Consider the following 27,729-nt stretch of genomic DNA (forward strand, 5'->3'; position numbering starts at 1 on the left):
ACTTGAAATATATTGAAATACCTACTGAATTTTTGAGGGGAAATGCACATTTAAGCATGTGTTTTGAGTGGAAAAATACATATTTAAGCAAGTATTTTGTGGGGGTGGGGAGTGTCTTCAGATTAATGTGGGAAAAGAACGGAGAAGAATTATGGGTAAAATGTGGAAGAGGTATAGATTGGAGAGATAGTATTAATCCATCCATATTTCTAATAGGTGAAAGATACTTTCACCTCCTCTTATTAATACTGAAGCCACTCTTACACCTCCCTATATACGCTGCACCTAATTTTTCTGCAAATCGTCTACTCCTTTTAGAGATGAAATGGATTGCAGGATAAAAGTGAACCGTGAAGGAACAGAAGAACACTCTTGACATATGTATCAAAATATCCACTGAAACTTTAAGAAAAGATACACACTTTTAGAAATGTGCTCTGATGAGTGAGAGAATATATGAAACTGGCGTTGACTGGCTATAGTCATGGAAATGGCGTTGCCTGGCTATGGTCAGAATTAGTCATCCCTGTACCTCGCAACTCGGCACCCACAGTGTGCCTGCAGGTACATGGATGCCCCTGAGGTCTTCTCCTGTCACCTACGAAGCCTCTGAGTCCCACCCCTTCAATGTCCCCTTGGTCATGAAATGATGAGGGTGGTTACCTTTTTCAGCAGATGTTAAAACAGAAGGTGCCAAAATCTTCCACAAGACTGGACTCGTTACACCAGAGGCTCAGTTTCTTGCTGCTGTCAAATGAACCTCACCAACTTGAGGAACATCCGAAAATACTCCTGAGCCCAACTTGTTTTCATAACCATATGAGTATTTTGTTGTAACCTATCCTGAAACCTTAATGGTGATGGGAGAGTGAGGAATCCTTTAAATAGGACCTCAGCAGCTATGGGGGAGTTGCGGTTAAGCAGATGTTGAGAATGTTCTTTCCAGCACAGTGCAATAGCTTTTTTATCTTTGAGAAGTGTGGTACCGTCTGCTGAGCGTAGAGGGCATATGCCATGATTTATTGACCCATAGATGGTCTTTGTGGCTTTAAAGAAACTCTGTGTATCATGAGTGTTGGCTAAGTGCTGGATCTCTTGAGCTTTTTTTTATCCACCAGGTGTTTTTTTAGTTCTCTGGTTCTTCTTTGAACCTCAACCTTAGCATTGGCATAGAGTTTTTTTCTTAGTGGCACAGTTTCTAACTCTTTGCCAGATCTGAAAGGCCTCCCTTTTCTTGTCAATCATGCATTCAATCTCATTGTCATTCTCATCAAACCAGTCCTGGTGTTTCTTGGTCCAGAATTGGCCTTCACAGTCACATACGGACTCATTGTTAAAACCATGTTTATGGAAGACAACCTTACTTGGCTATGAGTGATTGCCAAAGAAAAAGAAGAAGAAATAAGGTACCTCTGAGCATGTGCAAAGGGCATTTCTTCCACCATAAGGCAACCAGATCCCAACCCTTACACACTAGGCATGAGAGGACAGGAGGCCTTCTAGATCAGTGTTAGCAACTTTTAGCTACTCATTTTTAGAAACTAACCTCCCAAGTACAGGCTCATAGCCTTTTCTGTCAACTCAATTATATGCTGCACTGCTTCTACAGGTGCTGAACTGAGAAAAAGCCAAGGTGGTTTTTTGGTTTTTTTTAAGGCAGAGAAAATTGGAATGAAAGCCCCATATCCCCATCCTTTCATCTTGCCACTGAAGCTATGGTCCAGGGGAGCGTCTTCTGTTTTATGAACTAATTTCCCAGTCTCTAATTTCAACCTCACTGGAAATATCTATATATTTCAACCAGTATTGGAATTGGAGGTGTTCAGCCTGGCATGTTGTCAATACAGGTGTCTCAAACACTATGGATCTGGAGAAATGTTCCGTGTGAGCGCTAGAATTGGCATGCTGCTGGTCCAGAAACCATTACCATGTCAATAGAATGTCTCGGCCGCAGTCATTGATGCTGGGATTCTTGCAATTTCAACTGAGCAACTCCTATTTAAGTTGTCAATGGCAGAGGCAGCTACCTTGTTGATTCTTGTTTCGGTGATTCTGAAGAAAGCCATCAAAAGCGGTACCAATGAATGCATCAGTTAGCAGCTCAAAGATTATTTATTTCAAAGAGAACAATGAGATGCTTTATGGGATGAAAAAGCCACCAAGGAGATATATATATATATATATATATATATATATATATATATACACATACACACACACACACACACACACACACACATACATACATACACACAGTGATACCTCGGGTTAAGTACTTAATTCGTTCCGGAGGTCTGTTCTTAACCTGAAACTGTTCTTAACCTGAAGCACCACTTTAGCTAATGGGGCCTCCTGCTGCTGCTGCGCTGCCGGAGCACAATTTCTGTTCTCATCCTGAAGCAAAGTTCTTAACCTGAAGCACTATTTCTGGGTTAGCAGAGTAACCTGAAGAGTATGTAACCTGAAGTGTATGTAACCCGAGGTACCACTGTATTTATATATCAAGCAAGCAAGCATTTTTTAAAAACAGTCTACAGTTCTATGATCATACGACCAGTATTTTTTTTCTTTAAAAAGGTATATTTGTACAAATATATAAAATAATAATACCAAATGAAATGAAACAGGGAACCATAACAACAACACTACTAGTAATTTGATCGTACTATAAAACACCAGGCATAAAGAACAAAATTATAAATGTGCTAATATTATTTCCTGGAGAGTTTTATATGCACCAGCACAATTCTGATCTGAAAGGACCATGGGTGGGGGAATAAAATGCCCTAATTGTCCTAGGAATTTCCATAATAAGGGTTGTTAGATAAAGAAATACATGGGTATAAATACACACACGTGTACACATTAGAACATGAGTTATCAATTACACCTCTCCAATGCTTTTTTCTATAAAAAAAATGTTTAGGGGCACTCTCATTTTGACCCAATAAAATCACCATTTTATAGTTCAAATCAGGGAAAATAAATACAGTAAATGGACAAAAGTGCAAAAAAACATGTATTACCTTATGTTACACAGCACACAGTAACTTCTGAGACTCAGGAAACACCAGGAAAAGAAGCCGTCATCAGGGGTAGCAACAGAACTGACTAGAGAAGAAACTAACCTTTTTAAAATAATAATAATAATTATAATTATTTTCTTCTCCTGTTAGATTCACAAAATGTTTAGGGGTATGTGTACCCCTGTGTACCCCCAGAACAAAGCACTGAACCTCTCCAAATTCACAGTGGTACCTCGGGTTAAGTACTTAATTCATTCCGGAGGTCCATACTGTGAGGAGAACCTGAGCTTACAGGGTTAAACAGCTCAGAGTGTACGCCCTGCCTACTATTGGGAGGGGGGAGATTCTGCGTCATATCCGAGAGTCTAAACCCTTTGTCTCTCTCTACTTTCGCTTTTGAGGAGAGTGGACGTGTTTTTCACGATGCTGTTCGCTGTGATAGATAATTGATAGTTTCTGCTGTAAATAAAACTGCTTCTAGCTGCTAATATCCTGAGTGGACTTTATTTAAGCACACTGAAGAAAGCACTGAAGTTTGCAGCTTTCTCTTACTGCTGCTGATCTCTGCTTTTGCTCAGAGCATCGGAATGTGGAGTTTGGAATGCAGAGGCCTGACAAGAGACTGCACAGCGAAAGCGGGCCGGACGCCAGGCTTATCTGAGCAATAAATCTCCTTCAGACATACTTAACCTGAAACTGTTCTTAACCTGAAGCACCACTTTAGTTAATGGGGCCTCCTGCTGCTGCCGCGCCGCCGGAGCACAATTTCTGTTCTCATCCTGAAGCAAAGTTCTTAACCTGAAGCAATATTTCTGGGTTAGCGGAGTCTGTAACCTGAAGCATATGTAACCTGAAGAGTATGTAACCCGAGGTACCACTGTACAGAGAAATTTCCATTGGCCCTAGGGGATCTTTGGAACCTCCCCTCCAAAACTGCTGATGGAAGAACATTTGAATGTAGCTGTGAATTTCCTCTATAGAAATGCAAAGATTTCCTGAAGAAGAAACACTAGTGAAGGTTCTTTTTTTTGGGGGGTTGCAAGAGTCAGGCTTGAGACCCTTCTTCACAAGACTCGTTGTAAGAAGAAAGCGGAACCCACAAACATTTATATTTACAGCATTCTTATCCCTCTCCTTAACAAAGTATTTCTTGGGGAGATTTATATATTTATTTAATGGACCACAACTACCTCTGCATTAAAACAACAACAACAAAACACAGCATGGACATAAAATCAGAAAGAAGTTAAACCACATTTGGAAAAGTTGCAGTTATTGGTGTGTGAGTTCTCCCACCTCTTCCCCGCTGTAATTTGCAACTTTCCATAGCAACAATTCCATAGCATAGTACTTTTCCACAGCAACAAAAAATTACAGTTCCCAGGATTCTTTGGGTGGAGCCATGACTTTCTAAAGTAGCATGATAGTGTTTTAAATGCATAGTGCAGACGGGACCTAAGTCTAAATGCAAACCTCAAGGTTTCAAGATCTGCTATTATTTTATTCGTTCATTCGTTTAAATCTTTGCATTTGTTGCTTCACCCACTTCCCTCTGATCCTGCCCATCACTGGCAAGTTGCCTCTATAGGTAAAAGGTAAAGGACCCCTGGACGGTTAAGTCCAGTCAAAGGCGACTATGGGGTTGCAGCGCCCATCTTGCTTTCAGGCCGAGGGAGCTGGCGTTTGTCCACAGACAACTTTCCGGGTCATGTGGCCAGCATGACTAAACCGCTTCTGGCACAATGGAATACCATGAAGGAAACCAGAACACATGGAAACACTGTTTACTTTCCTGCCACAGCAGTATCTATTTATTTACTTTCACTGCTGTGCTTTCAAACTGCTAGGTTGGCAGGAGCTGGGACAGAGCAACGGGAGCTCACCCAATTGCGGGGATTTGAACCGCCGACCTTCTGATCGGCAAGCCGAAAAGGCTCAGTGGTTTAGACCACAGCGCCACCCACATCCCTATGTGGTCTCTAGAAGGATATATTGTATCACCTTGGCTAAAAAAAAAGCTTCCTAATCATTGATTTATTGGCTCGCCATACAAAGGAACCCTGCTCTTTCTCTCTTCCCACAATAATCCCTACTCTCTCTCACTCTCTCTGCAGCACTAATCACATTGGGGAAACAAATTCCTGAAGAGTGCTGATATGTGTACCACTATGATTTTTCAGAACATTTGAACATGTAAGTGCCTGTGTTTGATCTGCCTATGCTGGTTCTAAGCAGGCTGGATGTCAACACTATCAATGGGCTAGCATCATCAAACACACCCAAGGGCAACAACAAGCAAGTTAAGGGGTGCCTGACAGGGCTATGCCACACTTAGCTTTGGTGTCTAACAGAGGGGACTGTCTAAGGAGCTCATAAAAAGGGATGCAGAATAAATTTGATTCATATTGCATTTATAGATGAACCGACCCAATTAACCCTTGCTGCAACAATATTCAAACTGGAACACAGCTACCTTATCCCACCAAAAATGCACATGCTAGTGAAAAGTGTGCATCAAAATGCATTTATTGGTGGAATTAGAATTTAATAATGCATTATAAGGAAACTGCTTTGCAAAAAAACACAAATGTGCACATCAGGCGAAACAGCACCCAAAGCATATATTAGGTTATCTTCACACTAAAATGCTGCTGAATACTCATGAGTACTTTGGAATAAAAAAATTTAAAAAGTCAACTGATGTAGAAACATGGAGAACTAAATTTTAGCATTGAAAATAGAGGAACCAGGAGAAATCAAAATCGGCAGGGTGTCTCTATTCATGACAAATGGCTGCTACTGCATCTGCCACCTGAGGCAATTGCCTCATTTTGTCTACTGGTAGGACTGCCCTAAAAGAGAGAGAGAGAGAGAGAGAGAGAGAGAGAGAGAGAGAGAGAGAGAGAGAGAGATTCTCTGTTGCTCCTTCCTAGTAAGCAAGTTAACATTCATGAGGCAGTTCCTTTTTTAAAGGTTATTTTCTTTCTCCTTCTCTTGTAGAGTTTTAATACACTATTTCTGAAAGAAAGAATCTTTGTGTATTGCAGCAACACAGAGAGTGTCTGTTTTGGATTCAACATGTTGCTACCAACGAATGCTGGTGTCTCTACCCCCCACCCCATTCTTTTTCTTCTCCTTCTTTCCTCCAGCAATAGCAAGCTGCTTACAAGCGGCTCCTTTTCAAATGCAAAACCATTATCGGCAGCCGTTTCCTAAGTCAGTTCAAAGGGAGGAAATAATAGTGTTTTACTGCACCGTCCTACACCTGGCTGATGTTTTATTAATGAATGTCTCAACATCCTGCACACATGCACAGACGCTGGCGGGTTTTCGTTCTTCCCTTCTGCTGCTCAGTTCAGATCAGATGTCAAAATAAGAGGGAACACGAGGGGTCATTTCCTCTTAAATGAACGCCGGGCTGCTGCTTCAGACACAACACACTGCGCAAAGAAAAAATGAGAAAGGAGGAGAGGCAAAGAAACTGGAGAGCATGAAAACATCTTGTAACCCCAGGCAGAGTTTGGCTCTGGCTGTCCCAGGGAATGACATTTGAATGGGTCCCAATTAGAAGGCTCTGGAGGAATTTTAGGGATCAAATATATTGGTATGACTGCTCTACAGCTCCTTGGCATATAAATGAAAGCAACATATAAACAAGTAAGCACTGCAGTTTTAGTCATTCCTTTAAAATAAACCCAAATGTTCCTCCCATCTGATGGATTGCAATGGATTCCAGTTTAAGTGCATGCTGTACTGGCTCCCATTCTTTTCTCTCTGCTTAATCTACAATGGCAACAGGCAACATGGAAGAGCCATCAGCTAAGTAAAGAGTGTAAGAAGAGCCTGCTAGATCAGGCAGATGGCCTATCTAACCCAGTATCCTGTACTCAGAGTGGCTGACCAGATGCCTGTAGAAAACTAGCAAGCAGGAATCAAGTACAGGTCACTTTTCCCTCCTTTGGCTTCCAGAAACTGGTATTCAAAAGCATTGCTGCTTTCAAGTGTGAAGGCAGAGCTTCTTCTCCTTCTCCTTCTCCTTCTCCTTCTCCTTCTCCTTCTCCTTCTCCTTCTCCTTCTCCTTCTCCTTCTCCTCCTTCTCTTTCTCCTTTGGCGATCACTTGTAGCCGAGTAAGATTGTCTTCCATAAACATGGTTTTAACAGTGAGTCCATAAGTGACTGTAGACGCCAATTCTGGATCCACACATCCTTCCACAGTGGGGACATAGGTTTCTAGGCTGGAGCTGAACCCGGTGAGGGTTTGCCAAGCGTGCCTTCCTCTTAGCACGTTTCTCCCTTTTGTCCTGAGTGTGAGCATCTTCAAAGTCCATGACACATTCGGTAAAGGCTGTGCACCAATTGGAACGCACACAGGCCAGTGTTTCCCAGTTGTCAGTGTTTATACTACATTTTTTTTAGATTTGCCTTGAGAGTCTTTAAACCTCTTTTGTTGACCACCAGCATTATGCTTTCCATTTTTAAGTTCGGAATAGGATGGCAGAGCATAACCATCATGGCTAGTAGCCTCCAAAAGCCCTCTCTTCCATGAATTTGGTGGAACACGGGCGGTGTGCATCAACCAAAATGAGCAAAATAATAACAATACCCCCAATTACAAAACTGCAGTCTGACATTCCCACCAGCGTTTTTGCACCACATGAGCTCACCACTGCCTTCCTCCCTCTCTGTCCCAGTAGGTATCAGCAATGCAGATGGAGGGAGGCCAGGTGCGTAGCACAACAAAACAATGACATCTGGAAAGTTATCCAGCATAAGGGCTTCACCTCTGGAAAGTCCCTGTCCAAGCCCGATCAACTTTCCGAACTCATTTTATGGCCTTTCTTTTAGGCCGCAAGAGACACAGATTTTAAAACAAAACACTTTGGAAAGTTGTTTAAGACATAGGGCTTAATGTTTTCTGTTTTGATTTAATGAGAGTGAGATGGGTGGAGTTGATTGCTTCTCAACTTGAGCTTTCAGGATGGGGCCAACTATATGTCTTAACTAAAATAAGGACAGAAAACTTCCTCTTGCACTTGCAACAGAGGCTTGATAAAAGGCCAGAAGGGAAGAGAAGCAGGGGAGAAGAAGACTGGAACAGGAACCAGCCCATGAAAGAAAATGTCCATAGTTCAGTGGTAGAGCATCTGCTTTCTCTTCAGAAAGTCCAAGTTCAATTCCTTGCATCTTTGAGAAGGGCTGGGAGAAAATACCCACGAATGAAACCCTGGAGAGCTGAATGAGATAGACCAATGGTCTGACTTACTAAAAGTCAGCACCCCTTGAATCAGTGTGTAAAAGGAAATTGAGACACTTAATGAATAATGGAGAGTAGCAGAGTGAAACAATCTGCTTCAGGCAGCAGCATGGAGCTGTTGGTGGTGAGATGAAAATGGGAATCACTGTTCAAATGGCACTGCAAGGTTTCTTAAACTGTTGACCTCAGTGGTGGAGCAGCAGGGAAGCCAAATGCCATGGGCCAGCATTGAGCAGAAAGGAGCACAAATCTAGGAGTCACGGGATTAAGGAAGGCTGAAATTCACATATTGATCCAAAATAACTCACCAAATCTTGGACTGTGAGCTTCTTGTGTCCATTTCATGCTCATATCAAAGCAGTTGCCTCACTAACTTCTCCAATCGCTACAGAAATGCCACCTCAGATGTGTGGTCCCAGTGCCCCTCGTACAGTGTGTACTGCCAGAACGACTTCCTGCTGTGCTCACCTCACCCGTCTGTGGGATTTACTGTCCTTAGCTATCTGCGGGATTTCTACTGCTTTCCTCCATTGCCCCAAAGGCCTTCACAGCAAAGTGCATTTAGCGAAAACATACAAGTTTCCTCAACGTAGAATCTGAAAACACTTTGCATAGAAATCAATGAGGATGCAGAGCAAGCAAACATGAGACAGATGCACAATGAATTATTTCTTCAACTCAACCCAGAGATTCGTCCTAATTTAACAGGGATAGTCAGGGTGAATAACAGTCCAAACCGGACAGACTATCACCCTGCATAACCCACAAACCAGAAGGGGGGATTCTTTTTCACCATCTACAGTGGTACCTCGGGTTAAGAACTTAATTTGTTCTGGAGGACCATTCTTAACCTGAAACTGTTCTTAACCAGAGGTACCACTTTAGCTAATGGGGCCGCCCGCTGCCGCTGCGCCACCGCTGCACAATTTCTGTTCTCATGCTGAAGCAAAGTTCTTAACCCAAGGTACTATTTCTGGGTTAGTGGAGTCTGTAACCTGAAGCATGTGTAACCCGAGGTACCACTGTATTGCAAACTATGGTGGTTGTCTAACATAAATGTATCAGGCACCACAGATCGAGCAAGCAGCAAGGTGGCTGGCTGCACCTTGTTGCAAGGATCAGTGATAGCTTCCAACCGGGATGACTTTAAAAGAGGACTAGATAAGTTCATCGCCAAAGAATTGATGCTTTTGAATTATGGTGCTGGAGGAGACTCTTGAGAGTCCCATGGACTGCAAGAAGATCAAACACATCCATTCTTAAGGAAATCAGCCCTGAGTGCTCACTGGAAGGACAGATCCTGAAGCTGAGGCTCCAATACTTTGGCCACCTCATGAGAAGAGAAGACTCCCTGGAAAAGACCCTGATGTTGGGAAAGATGGAGGGCACAAGGAGAAGAGGATGACAGAGGACGAGATGGTTGGACAGTGTTCTCGAAGCTACCAGCATGAGTTTGACCAAACTGCGGGAGGCAGTGGAAGACAGGAGTGCCTGGCGTTCTCTGGTCCATGGGGTCACAAAGAGTCGGACACGACTAAATGACTAAACAACAACAACAAGATAAGTTCACAGTAGATATGGCTATCTGGCTACTAGACCCTATGGGTAGGTTATCTCTCCACTGTCAGAAGCAGTATGCCTCTGAATGCTAGATGCTGGGAGTATTGTTGAACTCAGGTCCTGCTTTTGGGATTTGCATCGGGCATCTGATTGCCCATTGTGAGAGCTCCTTCTTATGCAGCACCATGGAGAGCTCCATGTGACCAGCTTATTCTGACAAAGGCTGGAACTGAACTAACGCCTTGTGAGTCTCTTCCTCCTGCTCGTCCATCCCAATCTCCATGCCCTGTGGTTTTCAGAGGGTGAGTCCCTTGACATGAAGGCAAGTATTCTGTTGCCTTTCTGTGGCACCCCCTGCGCCTGATACACTTCCTGTATCATTGGGCGGTAGGGCAGGAGGAATGCTATTCCTCTGGCAAGTCGGGCTAAGGGAACACCAACTATGAAGGACCCCTGTCTTGGAGCTCATCCACGCTTCCAGTTGTCCCGCCTCTTCCTCCCAGCAAAACCCACTGAATCTGACATCAGTATGCAGATTGTTCAAATGCAGTGATAAACAGCAGATTTTCCAAGGGAAAGTAGCAGGACTAACAAAAAACTTCTCCATTCCTAAAAAGCATGGGGCAAGCCAAAAACCCCTTGGCCCAGTGCTTTTTAGGCCCAGGACAAGAGGAAGTTTGGACGAGTCCTAGGTCTCTGTTGGCGCTTGGCCACCACCATCAGGAGCCAGGCCCAGCGCTCAAGCTGGTGGTACAGAAGCCCCAGAAATGGCCTGCTCCTTCAGAGCAGGTGTGGTGTAGTGGTGAAGAGCAGTAGATTTGTAATCTGGTGAACTGGGTTCGCTTCTCCGCTCCTCCACATGCAGCTGCTGGGTGACTGGGCTAATCACACTTCTTTGAAGTCTCTCACCCTCACTCATCTAACAGAGTGTTTATTGTGGGGGAGGAAGGGAAAGGAGAATGTTAGCCGCTTTGAGGCTCCTTTGGGTAGTGATAAAGCGGGATATCAAATCCAAACTCCTCCTCCTCCTCTTCTTCTTCTTCTTCTTCTTCTTCTTCTTCTTCTTCTTCTTCAGCAGATGGCCTTCATAGAAAGACGCAACCACATCATACTCTATATGTTCTATTTTGTGTTTTTTTTATATTGCAATTATATGTTGTGAACAGCCATGAGATATAATAATAATAATAATAATAATAATAATAATAATAATAATAATAAAATAATATTCCCATGAATGCTTGCTGGACATGCTGGCACAAAGCCACGTATAGATAGTTATGACTGTCCCATTAAATGCAACAGGAATTAAGTCAGCCTATAACTTTTCCCCATGGCTTTCTCATAGGTCATGCAACTCAATTTTAGTGCTTTCCTCTCTCCACATTGGCTGCATCCTGCAGCTGTTTCAGTGGTCTAGAGGTAAGAGCCACACATCTCAGCAGCTCTGCTTTGGACCCTGTTTGAGTATTTTTTGCCTGGCTGGAATGTATCCTTGAATTCTGATCATTCCTGCTGTTCTTCTTCTTTGGCGATCACTTGTAGCTGAGTAAGATTGTCTTCCATTAATATGGTCTTAACAGTATGTCCTTAAGTGGACTGTGGAGGCCAGTTCTGGATCCGTACATCCTTCCACAGTGGGGACATATGTTGCTGGGAGGCAGTTGATCATGGTGAGGGTTTACCAAACGTGCCTTCCTCTTAGCGCATTTCTCCCTTTCATCCTGAGTTCATGTTCACTTTCATGGAGAATATAGAGCAATATGCAAGTATGTGTAAAAGTAGCCTACTGTACAGTGGTACCTCAGGTTAAGTACTTAATTCATTCTGGAAGTCTGTTTTTAACCTGAAACTGTTCTTAACCTGAAGCACCACTTTAGCTAATGGGGCCTCTTGCTGCTGCCGCGCTGCTGGAGCACGATTTCTGTTCTCATCCTGAAGCAAAGTAATTAAGTCGAGGTACTCTTTCTGGGTTAGCGGAGTCTGTAACCTGAAACGTATGCAACCTGAAGCGTATGTAACCCGAGGTACCACTGTAAATGGTTAAACTGAAAGATGAAATGTGGCCTCCAAGGTGGAAAGAGGTTCCTTCCTCCTGCTCTAAGGTCTCTTCACCTGTATGTGTGTGTGTGTGTATGTGTGTGTGTGTGAGAGAGAGAGAGAGAGAGAGAGGCTTGCCGCAGTTCTTCCAGACTCATAATGACTCCAGGTCTGAGATGCACTCATTAACCAGCTAAGCCATGGAAACAGCTGGCTGAACACCTCCTTAAGTGTCCTTCTGCTGATGCCTCATTTCCATGACAAAGAGATTAACGAGGTAAGCATGGGAAATCGGCAACGCACTGCAGCGACGCTGATGGCGAAAGGGGGGTGGATGGGAGGAAAAATAGCTGACACAGACTTACTCAGCTGCCCTGACAATTTTCTTCTGCTGTAATTCCATCCCCACTTTCATAATAATTCATGTAAGAAAACAGACCAGGCTGGTTCTGTGGTGTATCATATGTTTGGCATGAGGAAGGTGCCCCCTGTATCAGGCAAAGCCACTGAGTCCCAAGGCATGGGAAGAAGCATCACTGAGATGACTTTCAGGGAATAGATGGAGAATGGAATCACCTTGGCCGATCATCCCTTCCATTGAAGCAGCACACAAGGTCTATCCCAGCACCTGGTATACCTTTCATGGCCAGCTGTTTGCTGGGATGGTTGCAATAGTCAAATCAGCTGTGATGTTGTTACCATGGCTTCTGTTTAACACTATTGTAGGACTAGCAATGTTTTGAAGTTTGTGTTTGTGGGACATTGGTTTACCATGGTCCAGTTCATAGAAGCCTGAAAGGATTTGAAAGATCACTGATCCTTCTAGCTGTCAGAACATAAGAAGAGTCACAATGGATTCATCCCAAAGTCCATACCACTTTAAACAGCCCTGGCTTCTCCCAAAGAATCATGGAAACTGTACTTTGCCAAGGGTACTAAGAGGAGACACACACACCCCATTCCCCTCACAGAGCCACCGTTCCCAGAGTGGTTTTGCTATCAATCCCTCTTCCCAGGGAACTCTGGGAATTGTATCTCTTTTGTCTCCTTTTTCACCTCTTTTACATCACCCCCCCCCCAATTTCCTGAGTCTTTTCTTTAAGAACCTTCTGCCCAGCCTTATCAAAACTGCCTCCCATAATCAAACCTGGACCTGAGCTTCCACCCAGGTGTGACAGCCTAGCAATCTGCATGACCTTCGCTTTACAGAAAGAAGCTTAATTTCCTCACTGGTAGTCTTCAGAAATGCTACACCTGTTTCACAATATGGAAAGCCAGCTCTGGTGTGTTTTTGGTGCCCTGAGCAGAGCTCTGAACCTCTGGCCCAAAGTCCTCCATTGGGGGCACCCACTGATGCCCTGGGATCTATAGTCAAAGTCATAACTTATCTTGAATTAGTCAATGGAGCGATTTCAGCCATTGAAACAGAAAACTGCTGGGAGAGCAACCATCTCAGCCCTTCCTGAACCAAAAGGCCATAAATTATTTAAACTTTCCTCAAAGGAGCTCAAGGTGGTGAACATGGTTCCTTCCTCAATTTTATCCTCACAACAACACTGTGAAGTAGGCTAGGCTGAGAGAATGTGATTGGCTTAAGGTCACCCAATGAGCATCATAAATGAATGTGGATTTGAATCCAGGCCTCCTAGGTCCTAGTCTGACATTTTAACCACTAAACAACACTATCTGTCAATGGGTGAGATGGTACTTGCTGACTCCCAGCAATGCTTCTAACTTGAGCAATGTAGAGACCTGTTCTTACTTCCAAAATGTAGCCTTCCTACATGTATGTAGCCAGTGTGGTATAGTGGTTAAGAGCGGTAGACTTGTAATCTGGTGAACCGGGTTCGCGTCACCGCTCCTCCACATGCAGCTGCTGGGTGACCTTCGGCCAGTCACACTTCTTTGAAGTCTCTCAGCCCCACTTACCTCAAAGAGTGTTTGTTATGGGGGAGGAAGGGAAAGGAGAATGTTAGCCGCTTTGAGACTCCTTCGGGTAGTGATATAGTGGGATATCAAATCAAAACTCTTCCTCTTCCTCTTCCTCTTCCTCTTCCTCTTCCTCTTCCTCTTCAACTTCCTCTTCCTCTTCCTCTTCCTCTTCCTCTTCCTCTTCCTCTCCCTCTCCCTCTCCCTCTCCCTCTCCCTCTCCCTCTCCCTCTCCCTCTCCCTCTCCCTCTCCCTCTTCCTCCCTGCTCCTACCTCCTCTGAGTTTATCTTAGCCCATCCTTGTCTGCACAGGAACTGGGTCTATCACCAAACCATTTCAAAATTAGAAAAGAACCAGCATGCATGATCAGGGAAGTTGTTCCAACCATATATCTCTGGGGAAATAAGAGCTGTTCTTCTTAGAATCTTCAGCAGAGGCAGGTGATGTAAGGGCAATTCGGTGATCAACACATGGAGCAATTTGTGGATATCATCATTGTCGAAGAAACGCGGGCCTAGATCTACTGCCTAATTGCTTTGAAGTCTCATTAAGCCTAGGCAAGTTGCAGCAGGTCTGCTCCATAATCAGCTGGGATGGAGCGGAGGCTGGCTGTAGTTCAAGATAAAACAGCATTGAAAGCAGAAGGGAGAAAAATAATAAGGAAGACCTGTTGACATTTGTGCGTCCCAAGTATTCATCCGAACGCAAGTGAGCTGTCGTCTAGAAAAGGATTAGGAAAAGGCAGCTGCATTATGGGATGCACCAAACAACTCAGACACTTTATTCTTGGGAATTTGCATAAGGTCATTGTTACTTTGTATGCAGCCACATCCACACGGGATCACCACAATCTTAGAATCATAGGGTCATCTCATTCAACCCCTTACAATGCAGGAATCTCAGCTAAAGCATCCATGACAGATGGCAATCCAACCTCTGCTTAAAAACCTCCCAAGAAGCAGAGTCCACAACCTCCCGGGAAAGGCCATTCCACTGTCGAACAGCTCTTACTGTCAGAAACTTCTTCCCGATGTTTAGTCAGAATCTCCTTTCTTGTAACTTGAAGCCATTGGTCTGAGTCTTACCCTCTGGAGCAGGAGAAAAAAAAACTTGCTCCATCTTCCATGTGACAGCCCTTGAGATATTGGAAGATGGCTATCCTATCTCCTCTCAGTCTCCCCTTTTCCAGGCTGAACATACTCAGCTCCTTCAACCATTCCTCATAAGGCTTGGTGTAAGCATCTCCTGATTTATAGGGCCTGGTGTCCTATCTGAGCTATCAGCTGGCTCTGAGGTGACTCGTACAGGGTTATGTTTATACTTTGCCTTCACTCCATCTGTCAGGCGGTGAGCGGTTCAAATAGGAAGCTCTGCAGACGATTCCTTGGATCTCCAAGTTGTGGATACGGCACTACCATAACATGTGTGGAACGGTTTACACAGGCATATCCCAATGTATGTTCGCTTGAAAGTAAGCTTTAATAAGTCCTCAGGAAAGCACTCATGTAATTGTAAGATCACAGCCATTTTCTTTGCTTTAATCAACATTAGCTTGGCATTTTAGAACTCCTTTAAAAACACCTGACCAGGAACCTATTTTTCCCCTCTCTGCTTTTCCTGAAACTAGAGGCTCATTATTCTCTTAATGGCCCAGGAGCTGCCTTGGCTGATTCCAGCCTGTTATTTGGATAATGCCTTCTTAGAATTATTACAAATGTCACATTCTAATCGGGGCCAGTAACTCCCAGCTGTAGAGTGTGATTAACCCTGACATTTCATTGTGGAAATGTTTTAAGAACATCTTTTAATACAGCTGTATATTTTATGTTCTCATTTCCATCTTACACCTCAGCAGATATGTAGCAGACCTGGTTCACACAAGCAGCAGATGAAATGGTACAAGCATCCCTTGGCAAGTTGTGTGGGATTGCTATAACAGCTTATGCAGTCCTGCAGCACCCTCTACCACTGTTTCTTCCCCTCAACCAACTCTCACCCTTAAGAACTGGAACCACTAGACTGCACGAGGGACACAGGTGGCGTTGTGGTCTAAACCATTGAACCTCTTGGGCTTGCTGATCAGAAGGTAGGCGGTTCGAATCCCCACGATGGGGTGAGCTCCCATTGCTCTGTCCCAGCTCCTGCCAACCTAGCAGTTCAAAAGCACACATGTAGATAGATACCGCTGAGGCGGGAAGGTAAACAGCATTTCTGTGCTCTCTTCCGTCACGGTGTTCCGTTGTGCCAGAAGCAGTTTAGTCCTGCTGGCCACATGACCTGGAAAGCTGTCTGTGGACAAATGCCAGCTACCTCAGCCTGAAAGCGAGATGAGCACCACAACGCCATAGTTGCCTTTGACTGAACTTGACTGTTCAGGGATCCTTTAACTTTTTTACCCTACTAAACTCTCTGCCACCATTCCTTACTTCCAGAGATATTTCCACATCTCTGCATGCTGCCATCATATGTTTGGGACACTTATACACAGAAGGAGGATAGCACATTTCCCCAAATGCATTATGAATATATTATTATCTGCATCTGGCTTTATTGCCCCACTGCCTTGTTGATCCAGTCACCACTGAGGGGGTTTTTCGGGGTGGGCGGGTAAAGATTTGGTGATAACATCCTGCCTGTCAACTTATCCCCATTCAATATTTGTGTATCTGATAGGGTTGTGCACTGGAATTCAGCTGAGGCATATTGAGAGGGACTTGGGTATTGGTAGTTGGGTACAGACAGCCATAGATAGCTACAGCTCAGGTTGGATGGCCCAGAGTAGTCCGTAGTTATCGGGGAAATGAAATCAGAGAGGTAGAAGAGGTAGCATCAGACAGGAAAACCCTATGAAAAGGCCAAGACTTACCAAGACTGCATCTTCCTCAGAAAAGGTAGGAACCCTCTCTCTGACTCACCTTCCTGCCTGATGTCTGTCCCTGAAGCAGCAGAATGGATGGTTCCATCAGTGGAGGCATTGATCCTTCATTGTGCAGGGTACTCCTTTGTGAGAGGCTTCCCAACAGAGAAGTTACTTGCAAAGGAGCACAGGGCAGAATTGACCCTCTTCCTCTGTTCTCTGTTTGGAGTCAGGAAATAAGGACGTATGTTTAATTAGGTTTGGGTTGAAGGCTTAACAGCAGCTGAGCCGGACTGAGTTGAGAACCTCCTGGCTCAGCCAGAGATCTGCTGCATAACCCAAGTTGCTCCTCCATAGGATTGCCTGCTTATCCTTCAAGAATGTGCCCACTTTTTCATGGCTAGTGCCACCACCTCATTTCCTGGCAGGGAATTCCAAAGACTGATTGTGCGTTGTATGAAGTGCTTTATTTTGTCACATCTGCAACAGTAACGTGTTTGTGTGTGTGACAGTTTAAAAGCAGATACTCACAACCCCTTCCTTACATACATCCACCAGAATATTCATTAAAACTGTAAAACCTTACCATCTCCCAGATAAGAAACCAGAGATCTCTTCTCCACATCAGTCCTCCTTTTCATGCCCCAGTTATTCCTTGTGCCCCTAGACATGGGGGTCCATTAGTTAAAGTTTCTCTGGAGTGGATTGTCACAGGACACTTGGAAGAGATACATTCTGAAGGAGCGAAGCAAATCAAGCTTGTGATTCCAGGCATAACATTTCCCCTTCTCCCCAGGGGATCCCCAGAGTGGTCAGCAGGTGGCCTCGGGATGGAAACTCGCTCAAAGTCACTGACTCATTTTTATTGTAAATGAAGCTTGGCAAACAGTGTGAGACGCTTGCTCTCCGCATGTAACTGCACACTGCTGGGCCACGTCTGGGCTCTTGTTAGCTCAAGTTCAGCTCTGTCACCGAAGACTCTGTGATGTGATATAAAGCAGGAACAGGACACACTGGGGGATGGATCCCCATGCTGGAAGAAGTCAACTTTCCACCTGGCCAGATATGGGGCCATGAAGCATGCCTCGTAGCTGGGCTCTAGGTGCCAGTCTTGGGGTCCTTACAGGATCATAGCAGAATCATAGCACTGTAGAGTTGGAAGGGACCCTGAGGATCATCTAGTCTGGGCAAAACCAGTTTCAGCAACAAGACTAATCAGGTTCAGCTGCAGAATCTAGGAAAATCAGGACCAGGTCAAGAAACATCAGGACAGACAGACTTATTATATTATTATTATTATTATTATTATTATTATTATTATTATTTTCCCCAACCACTCTGGGTGGCTTCCAAGATATATAAAGACATAATAAAACCTCCCAATACAGGGTTAACTTCAGATGTCTTCTAAAAGTTGTATAGTTATTTATCTATTGAATGAGAAAGACATAAATAAGGTGACTGAGGCTCAGGTTCTAGCTCTCAGGAGTCTTTAGCAAAGTGCCACTTAGGTCAAATCCATATTACACATTTTATTATTATTATTATTTATTTAAAAACACATTTTTAACAATCCTGGCTCCTCCCCCCTCAAAAAAAGAATAATGGGAGCTGTAGTTTCTACTGGTTCTGGGAATGATGAGTAAGCTATGGTTCCCATTATTCTTTTTTTTTGTGGGGGAGGTAGTTAAGTCTGTTAAAGTGGCATAAGAGTCCTTTAAATGTATGGTATTGTTATAAGGTGGTTTGGGGAGTGGGGCAGGAATGATGGTTATATGCAAGATCCTTCCAATCCCTGGATCCAGCAAGTGTTACAATATAAGCCAGGCAAGCTTCCTTTCTTGGGGCGATAGCCTTGGTGATGTGCCATTAAGAGGGGGAAAAAGAAAGGAGTTCTGCATGTAAGGCAAATTGGTGTGACCCCTCTCCTAGCTCACGGTTATTTAGAAGGACAAAACCAGAGTTTAGTGCTGGAAGTTGCAGTGATGTGACCGAGAAGTAAAGCAGAAAGTTGGAGAGAGAATCAGAACAACGTTTGAGAGATACAATAACCTTTTGGGGTTTTAATGCTGTGAACCCCTCCATCATAAGATCAGGCTGTGTGTAAACCAAATCTTATAAAGATACCACAGTCTCCATTGTGCCTCATTTCTGAAAGGAAACATGAACTCTGGTTAAATGGCTGGAACCCCTGAAATATCTCACCAGTTGGAGATTGGGGTGGCATGCAACAGTATGAATGTGACCTTGGAGATCGTACCTATATGTCATCAGGTTCCTCTGGATGCAGGCTCACATTTCAAATCGGTTGCACTTGATGTAGTCTTGCAGGGAAGTATTACAGGTAGCAGATTCCGTAAAAGGCTCACAGGTGGGAGAAGTGTGGGAATGTTCAGGAATGCAGGAGAGGATATATTGTCTGATTATATCCTTATCCAACTTGTGTTAACAAGTTCCACAATTTCAGCAGAGCAACATTCCCCTTATTTTAAACGTTGCAACGGATGCGTTTGCTCAGGCTCGCTAAAGCCTCTATAATAACTGTTCTGGTATTTTCCCCTTATTCCCTCATAAAATATAATAGACGACACAGTCTTTTACAAAAGTATAAAAAGAGTTTACTCACATTCTGTTCACAATTGGACCCCAGAAGGCAGACTTAGCTTAATGAAGTAACATACACTTGGAATCTATCTCTTAAGAAGACAGTCCCTTTGTCCTCTCTTGGCTGGAAGCCAAGAGGGCATCTTTGGCTTAGTAGATGTTGTGTCTTCGATGCATGTTGTGAAAGAGAGAGAGATGGCTGCCCTGCCCTGTGCTTTTGTCATTACCTGCACAGGTGAGGCCACACCCACCTCCAGTCACATGCAGAGGAAGTCTGTCCCAGCCCAGAAGGAAACAGGAAGTTTACCTGCTGGCTGGACAAACATCCCTCCCCATGTGTAAACATGTTCACTCTAGGAATGTTGTACTTGACTGCTCTTGTGTTTCACATCCTACAAGAAGAAGTCCTGATCTGAGAAGAACGAGACAGGTGGAGGTGGTGCTCTCGAATTGCTTTGGGAAAAACCACTGGCTGATCTGGAGACGGATCAAGGCTCCGATGCCTTTATACACTTGCAAAGAGGAGGGGATTTCTACAAGCACTGCTTTTCTCACTCTGGTATAACAAACTGTACCTGTCAACATTCCTCCTGCTTTGTATCTCATTACCCTAACAACTGACCAGCCTGCTGGGATAGATGAAAGCCAATTAGATTGGGACAACCCAATAGCCTCTGCCGTGCCTTATTCCAGGAGTGGCTGGACTGGAGAGCAAGTCTTGATGTGGCTCTGCTTTGAGGATAATCCTTCCATGGCCAATTTTTGGTATTTCAAAGATAAGGGCATTACTAAAGGTTTTGCTAACATTTGGACAGGAATCCCAAATCCCGGCTTTTAATCGGAAGCTTAGCTGGACTGGTGTGATATGAGAGTTTAGCAGGAAGAACTCTGTTCCTCAGGAGATTCTTTGCATATTGTGCTGGAACTGATCTAAAGGTGGGCAGCTAGAGCAGCTTTGATTCTGCAGCCAAGCTGTTTTAATAAAGTTTTGGATCAGATACAGGCCCTAAACTGGGATTCACTGTGCTTCGTGGTCAAATCCCATAAATATCCACTTTCTGGCAATTATGGCACATAGACATCTGGCTCAGCCATCAAAGGCTGAAGCAATCTGGTGCCCTTCTGGTGTGTATGAGGCCAGCATTATCCTTGGACCAGGTGAGTTCTAAATATAGGCACACTGATTCTCTGTCCATGTTTCCAATCAAATGCAGAAGTGAGGAGAAGGACTGGCTGGAGCCACTAGCCAGAGGACTAATGCTCTTCAAAACTTGGCTCTCCAGCTAGAACTCACCCTATGGGTGCCAGCTGCTCTGCAGTTCTTCAGCAAAGCCTGCCTGAACCATATGTCTTTCCTCAAATATTTCGGCCAGAAGCCTTGCAAATACAAGATGAAGCTACGGGAAGCCATGAGGGTGGCCTTTCAATTTAGTCCAGCCACATTTCATTCTAACTGGGACAGAATGCTCCATGGATAGCACAGGGACTTAAGAATATGTGTTTTCTGTCAATGTTCTAGCACATGGGTAGGCAAACTAAGGCCTGGGGGTCGGATCCGGCCAAATCACCTTCTAAATTTGGCCCACGGACGGTCCAGGAATCAGTGTGTTTTTACATGAGTAGAATGTGTCCTTTTATTTAAAATGCATCTCTGGGTTATTTGTGGGGCATAGGAATTTATTATTTTTCTTCTTCTCCAAAATATACTCTCTCTCCCCCCCCCCCAAGGTCTGAGGGACAGTGGACCGGCCCCCTGCTGAAAAAGTTTGCTGACCCCTGTAATCTAGCACCTTTGGCGAAGCAATGGAATGGGGCCAGCCCTAACATTCAGAAGAGTGAGGAGAGAATGGCAATGGTGCCCTGGTGGTTTCTCCTGAGACCACATCTGTTGGAGGACAGAGTTGTGAATGCCCTGTACCTTGCAGTGGACCTTCAAAACTACCCTGCTTCACTCAGGTGCAGTGGAGGTCACTATTACGTCGCTAGTATCGACACATAAGACTCAACCACTGGTCAAGTTGGTTTATGTACATGGACTGGGGCAAGGAGAACACCACCATTTTGTCTGTCATAATAGATAGCAAAATGGCAGACTGACCCTACAACTAAGCCTTGGTATTTGTAGGTATGCATGCCTGTGCGCACAGACTTCTGGGGAAACATCTAATTCCTGTTGTGCAGTCAGCAAAATGTTCTTATGCGCAAGAACTCAGCATGGTTATCTACCATGTGTTCCAAGGCTTAAAAGTTTCCAGTTCAACAGAAGGCTACGTCTCACTACATTCCACATCAGCAAGATACTCTCAAGTGAAATTCTATTGACCTATTTCATTACAATGGACACTATACCAATACAGGACTGTCTAATTTTGTCCAGTTTTAGAAACTATAAGTGATTTAAGTTTTTAGATGTGAGGCAAAGGCTTGGCAGATTACAACGACAGGCCATAGGCTGAATAGCTTCTAGAAGTTTGGCTTGGTTGGCTTCCCCATAACCAAGACTCCCATCACAACAACAGCCAATTAAGGTTTCTTAGAAATAAAACAATCTCTAGATGGGGTTGGAGATTTCTGGCACAAAGGCTCAAACCCAGATTAGGCCCCTGGGGGAGGGAGGAGCTGAGATACAACCAAGCCTCTTTATGATTGGTCTGGAAGAGGAGCAAAAAATGCTACAGAAGGGCTGAGACTTCTGCAAGTCAAAATAGACAATACTCAGCTCAATAGTGTTCATGTCTTAAAAACTCAGATGTTCTACCTAAAAATATAACTGGTGGTGTAGCCTAGGGTGTAGGTGCCAAACCTATGATGATTCCATCCTCTTCGTAATTGTTAAAACATATAAGCATCTTGTTGTCTTTTACATCTGATCACCACTATATTTCCACAAAGCAATTGTTTTAGCTACCTGTTAAAAGCTTCAATGAGCCAACGTTTCCTTAACGACCCTTATGACTCCTATGCTTCCCAAATTCTCCTTTGCCTCTGCCCTTGTAGAATTGGCAAAACACCTGGATCCTTTGATGTTGAAAAGATTAGATTAAATAGCTAAAAAAGATGCTCTGGTAACCTTGGATTATTTTGTGTCTTCAGGCACAGAAACCTTTCTTTGTGAATTATGAATGGAACTTGGGCGTCCTTGGGCTTTGTGATGAGGGGCGATAAGGGCGGTAGGTGAACCCTTTTGTTTGAATGTGGATTTTGCAACACTGACGGGCTCTGATATGACAGCTGCAATGGATGGATTCATTTAAGGAAGCTTGCAGGTGGAAGCAGGCATTTTGATTGTGGCAAATAGAACTTTTCCACTGCAACACAGTGAAAAAACAAGAGAGCACGCTTCACTCCTCTTTCATCCAAGGAATCAAAAAGCCTGTGACAACAGAACTAACTGTTAAGATTTTCTTGCTAAAATAATGTTTGCAAATTGGACACGTTGATACCATACCATTGAGGGAAATGCATTTGGTGCAACTTCCCATGTTCACATAGGGCAGGAGTGGGGAAGCTTTTCATACCCGCCAACACTTCTCTGATAAAAATAGGAACGCCCTCTTCCATAATAATAATCATATTATTATTTATATCCAGCCCATCTGCCTGGGTTGCCCCAGTCACTCTGGGCAGCTTTACCCTTATCAAAAGGGTAAAGGACCCCTGACAGTTAAGTCCAGTCGCAGACGTCTCTGGGGTTGCAGCACTCATCTCGCTTTACAGGCCAAGAGAGTCGGCATTTGTCCACAGACAGTTTTTCCTGGTCATGTGGCCAGCATGACTAAGCTGCTTCTGGCACAGCAGAACACCGAAACCAGAGCAGCGCATGGAAATGCCATTTACCTTCCCTCCGCAGTGGTACCTATTTATCTACTTGCACTAATGTGCTTTAGAACTGCTAGGTTGGCAGGAGCTGGGACCGAGCAACGGGAGCTTACCCCGTTGCATGGATTCGAACTGCCAATCTTCTGATCAGTGAGCCCAAGAGGCTCAGTGGTTTAGACCACAGCGCCACTCGCGTATATATATATTCCAACATATATAAAAACATTTTTACAGGACTGCCTTCAAATGTCTTCTAAAGGTTGCATCACCTTGGCTCTGGGGGTGCATAACTCCACACCCTCCGACATTTCTCTGATGAAAATAGGGACTTCCTAAGGAAAAGCGGGACATTTTGGGATCAAATCAGAAACCAGGACAGCTTCTGTAAATCGGGGACTGTCCTTGGAAAATAGGGACACTTGGACTTTTTAGCCCACCAGGCCAGATATTTATCTCTATGCATCCATATTAGCTGATTTGGCAGGCAAGGAGAGATGCTTCAAAGGGTTTGCTCAGCCCTGTGATAGCATTTCCCAAATGCCCCACAACCAGCTGGTTGTCAGGAGTTTGGGAAGTGCTGCACACAGGGCTGAACAAGCTTTGCCAGCCCTGTGCTTAGGAAGCATGCAATGTAGGGGTTTCAAAACACATTATCCAGTAATTTTGAAACAGCCAACAATCAGCTGGTTGTCAGGAGTTTGGGAAGCGCTCTGAAAGTGGTAGATGTGTTCCTGTGCTTCCTATTCTCCCAGGCTTTTGACTCAGAGGCAGTTTTAGGGTGGTGTGACTGTTGTGGTCGCACTGGGTGCTGTACAGCAGTGGGTGCCAAAACAATGTTTCAGAATGGGGTGCGAGAGGTAGGGAGGTGCCAACCTTTAGCACTGCAAAGGGTGCCACTGAAATTTGAGAGCCCAAAACCCACCACTGTGCTGGGCCTCAACTTGATGATTACCTGATTTTATTTGGCATTTAGTACTTTTTTCACATTGCTTAATCATATCATGTTAATGTTCTGGTATCCTTACTGAATTCTGTTTTAAGCATCTTATTGGAAACTGCCCTGAGTTTACAATGTGAGGAGGGGCGGTTTCTAAACAGAGGCAAACAAATAAAGCAACTGTTTGTTTGTTTGTGTGGACCCAATGATAATACTTTGCAGAACTGATATCTGCTGGGGATTCTCTTCTGTGACAGTGAATATGCAGCAGCCTTCTCTTCAGGAACAGAACCTCCTGGGTGATCAGATCACAGCAACCTTCCATATAATGTCAGAATGAACTCTTAATGAACCAACTTGACTGCTATCTATTAGACCCTGATAAAGCAGCAGTTCCTATGAGATATTTGACCGGAGTCCTAATAGTTCCCCCATAATTTTTATGCCAGGTTTACCTGCTTCAGTTCACTTTATGCAGCTAATTCATGAAGGCAGCAAGCCATGTATAATTACATTTTGCCAAAGGAACCACTGTCCACTCCCTGTGTGATATTTCTTCTTCATTTAAATTCTAGGGGGTTCCACAGATGTTTTGGAATTATTATTATTCTACTCCCATTACTAGAAACATTTTTTATTTTATTTTTTGCATTGCCTTTGAAGAAAGCGGCGATTTGCACGAACATAGGAGATGGTGTGAAGGAGAGAGGAAATATTTGCCCAGAACTAGGTTTAAATCAACAGCCATGCTGGCCCCTGATGCTACTTGACGGTTCACAAGACAGACTGCCGATCTATATCTAGTCTTTTAATGAAGGAGCAAATGAAGATTGCTGTCCCGGAGCATCCTTGAGAGCTGGGGAAAGAGAAGGCAAAGGTTATAAACACCCTGAAGGTATGGGGGAATAAAAAGGAGGATTGGCAAAGGAGTCTGGGATGGAATAAACACGGTCTGCTGGGAGATGTCTGTGAAACAATCTTTTAGCCGCTTTAAATGCAATATGGCCCATCAACTCAAGGTTGGCATTATTGCAGCTAGAAATGGCACTCAGGAGAGTTTCTGAGGCTACCAGTTGCCTCTTGGCCCAGAAGGTATGAAATTTCCCTTGGCCTCAACCATAGGACAGGCATCAGGTGTGAATAGGATGCCCCATTTCTCCTGGCCTCGGTCAGGGCCAGTTCAAGACATCTTTCTGCCTGAGGCAAAGGACAAGGTGGCACACAACAACATGGACTGGTGGCTGGCACAGGGCAGGTTGTGTGACATGCACAGCTCTGTCCTTCAACATCCACCTCAGTCTCTGCATTTCCTGGTGTAAATGTTCCGGGTATCCCAAGACAGGGACTGCCAAAGGTATCAAACATGACCCCAACCAGTTGTTTCTGCACTGCAACTGCCATCATCCCTGATCATTGGCCAGGTTGGCTGGGGCTGATGGGAACTGGAGTCTGGAAATGACACAGATTGCCCAACCCTGAGTGTGTGTGTAAAGACTCAATTGGGCTTTGCTTAAACAGTTGCTTGCTATTCAAGCTTATATTGAAGCACAGTCATACCTCAGAAGTCGAACAGAATCCATTCCGGAAGTCCGTTTGACTTCTGAAATGTTTGAAAAGCACGGCTTCTGATTGGCTGCAGGAAGCTCCTGCAGCCAATCGTAAGCCACGGAAGCCCCGTCGGACAGTTGGCTTCAAAAAGAACGTTCAAAAACCGGAACACTCACTTCCAGTTTTCGATCGTTCGGGAGCCGGAACCCAAGGCGTTCAGGAACCGAGGTATGACTGTACCTTGATGTGATTGGCTCAGTTATTAGCTTCATTTTGGATACATCCTAACACCTCAATTAGAATGCAATAAACACTCACTTGGTCCCATTGATGGAACTTGTCCAGCATATATCGGGTATAGGTTGCTGGCCTGTACCACTTCAGACTGCAAGTAGGGGGTGAAATATTCAATGGGTCCCTCATATGGAGGGGGGAACCTTCCTTGCACATTTAAAAGGCTCCAGCTCTAAATTGTCCACAAATGTGTCAGTTCTCTATATGATGGACTGTACCACCTGAGATTGTCAGTTCAGGGAGTCATATCTTAAGGCTCTTCCATGCGGTGGAAGTGGGGGTAGGGGTGACGGACCTTGCCTTTGGAAATGAACCCCACATACTTTAATATGTGCAAGGGTCTCCACCCCCCCATAAGGGAGCATTCAATCATGCTGCATCCCCAGCCCCATCATCTGAAATTGCACAGTCCTGAATAAGCTATGCCATATTACTGAACTACATCTGCAGATGGACTTTGGGGACTGCAAAGAGCATCAGCTCATTAGATGAAAGCAAGAATCTGGGGACAGATTGTGATTGCCCACAGAAAATTTTGAAACGTCGCTGTATTTCAGTTCACATGATGTTTTGGCAATGGCCAATTAGGTAGGTTTGCCTTTAATTGCGAACGGAATCATTTTTCCTTCCCCGTCCCTGCTTCTGAGTAGACGTGCGCAGGGCTGAACCGTTAGTTACATCTGAGAAGCGCGATTCCTTCCTTCCGCCGCTGATTAAATGTAGGGCACATTTGCAGCACAAAGCTCCTTTTCCCCTCCCTGTGCCTCTCCAGAACTCTTTAATAACTACAGCTATGTCGTTTCCCTCTCTAGATAGACAGTGTAATTCCCCTGTCCATCAAAACTGTAGGTAACTGCATGCTGAGAAAATCAAAATGTTGCTGTTACAGATATAAACTGGCTTTGTGGTTATTCCCCATGGTGTCAGTTCTTCCTGTGCCACCTCCCTGCGGGAGCAAATAACTACATTAAGTTTCTTTTTTATTAAGCAGGAACGAAACTTTCTTTGTTTCTTAATGGTGTTTTAATGGCCACCTCTCATATATATATGTGTGTGTGTGTGTGTGTGTGTGTGTGTGTATTCTATCCTGGGCTGAATACTGTATTGCTGCAGGGTCCTGTCACGTGATCTTAGAATCTACAGCATGCAGATTGATGTTCTAAGACAGCCTTCCCCAACCTGCTGCCCTCTAGGTGTCCTGGACTGTTGTTGGCATCTATCTGTCTCAAGAGGCAATGGAGTACGCCTCTGGTGGTGAAGTCAAACTGCTGCATTAGCAGCACCAAAGTGACCTCCCTGGGGTGCAAGCCTGGACACTATGTTTGAAGGTCCTGGGCTGCCCAGAAGACAAGAGCCCCATTTCGGCTTCACTGGTCCAAAGGAAAACAGAGCAAGATGTCTGGTACCAGCCTGAAAGTGGTGTACATGGCACAGTCCAACTGTCTTCCAACTGTCCTCATATTCATGGGACCGCCTCTCCTGGTATGCCCCGCAGAGGACCTTAAGGTCCATGAATAATCATAGTTTAGAGGTCCCAGGCCCTAAGGAAGTCAGATTATCCTCAACCAGGGCCAGGGCCTCCTCAGTGATGGCTCCAACCTGGTGGAATGCTCTGTCGCATGAGACTAGGGCCCAGCAGTATTTAACTTCCTTCCGCAGGGCCTGTAAGACAGAGCTATTCCGCCTGGCTTTCAATTTGAACTTAGCCTGATCTTTTATTCCCCTTCCTTGCCTCCCCCTCCCCTTTTTATGAAGATTACCTGCTCTGGGATCCCACAGCTAATTCTCCCCTGGCCTCCTCACTGGCCCAAACAGGACTAATTTAGCCAGCTAGCCCTGGTGGTCATCTAATGTTTATT

The sequence above is a fragment of the Podarcis pityusensis genome, assembly GCF_964106645.2.
Source record: "Podarcis pityusensis genome assembly, chromosome: 7".
NCBI classification, from domain to species: Eukaryota; Metazoa; Chordata; class Lepidosauria; order Squamata; family Lacertidae; genus Podarcis; species Podarcis pityusensis.